The following is a 1384-nucleotide window of genomic DNA, read 5'->3' as shown; positions in this document are numbered from 1 at the left end:
CTAAATCCTTCAAGATATCAGGCATATTTACAAATGTCTTGATGAGTGTCTTGAAAATAATACAAAGTCTTGATTTGTAAAGGATATCTCTACGACCCAAAAAAATCAAATCATTAGTCAAATAAACTCTCTACTTAAGTCTTATTGACCAAAGGGCAGATCTCATAGTGAAACGTGACGCATCAAATATCAGATATGGAGGTATCTAAAATTGTCAAAGAGGACCGAGAATCAATTATCATATTCATTCAAAAGCCTCTAATAATACCATACAAATTACAAAACAGTAAAAAAAATATATATATATTATTTCCATTGTACTCCGTGCACAACAATTTTAAAGGAAATTTAAAATAAATCCAGCGTATTTGTCATACTTTTAAGTTCAATTACAATAAATCAAGAAAAGAATTGAGTTGTAATAAAATATCACTTGACATTGGAATGTAATTTGAAGACTTTTTATCTTCGGGAGTTAAATTACATTTAAGATTATTTATGTTATTTCTTATTTTCTTCAATTTGTATTTAATAGCTTTAGGTAGTTTGTAGATGAACTAGGTTTGAATTATCTTTTTGGCCTTTCTATTTTCGACAGACACGTTTTACACTTTTGGACTGACACTTGGTAGAAGGGGTCACTAATGCTAAAATCATATAAAATGGGTTCATAGGACAGTGGTAGAGCATTTGACTGCAAATCAAGAGGTCACCAGTTCGAATTTGGTTGGGCCCTTTTAAAAATTTTGGACGAACACTTTGTTCGATTTGCTCCCAACCACCGAGTGTCTAAAGGAAAAGAAATAAGAATAATTACCGATTCCAAACCTTATTCCAAAGTACTCCACCACATAGAACCATGTACTTAGAACCTAAGGGCCACTATTCTCGAACAAGAACCAAGCTATCATTAACAAAAGAGTGTGGTATCCAAGCACCCACTATGAACATGGTTAAAAACTTAATTACAATTAGGCTAACTTACCGAGTCTTGTACTCACTCCATCTTTTTCATGTAACTAAGAGTAGTTGCCCTAGACCAACAACACCCACCAAAACTATTTTTGATGTTTTAAAATGATTTTTTTAACCTTTCCCTTATTTTGTCCTATGAACCTATAAACTCTATTTTGAATATAATGTAAATATATATGTTTATTATATTTTAATTCTTTTTTTATTTCGAGAAAACATTTTACTTTGTGTTCAACCTCTTTTAACTTGCTTCGGAAATGGCTCGTGACATAAACATAAAAAAAGTAATTTTTTAGTATGAATTTTAATATAAGTTGCATTCTTATATTGACAAAACCACTAGTACCAAAAATATTCATGAACTTTCAAAATTAATGCCCTTTAACATTCTAAAATAAGGTTCTAACTA

General features: G+C 30.4%; 1 non-coding gene across 1 annotated transcript; it reads left to right on the top strand.

Moving 5' to 3' along the window:
• Window positions 1-664: 664 nt before the first annotated feature.
• Window positions 665-736, top strand: TRNAC-GCA. Its single transcript has one exon. It is a non-coding gene; the product is annotated as a tRNA-Cys (tRNA).
• The last annotated feature ends 648 nt before the right edge of the window (window positions 737-1384 follow it).

The sequence above is a fragment of the Cucurbita maxima genome, unplaced genomic scaffold, assembly GCF_002738345.1.
Source record: "Cucurbita maxima cultivar Rimu unplaced genomic scaffold, Cmax_1.0 Cma_Scf00307, whole genome shotgun sequence".
Lineage (NCBI taxonomy): Eukaryota > Viridiplantae > Streptophyta > Magnoliopsida > Cucurbitales > Cucurbitaceae > Cucurbita > Cucurbita maxima.
This window is presented reverse-complemented; position numbering and strand designations above follow the sequence as displayed.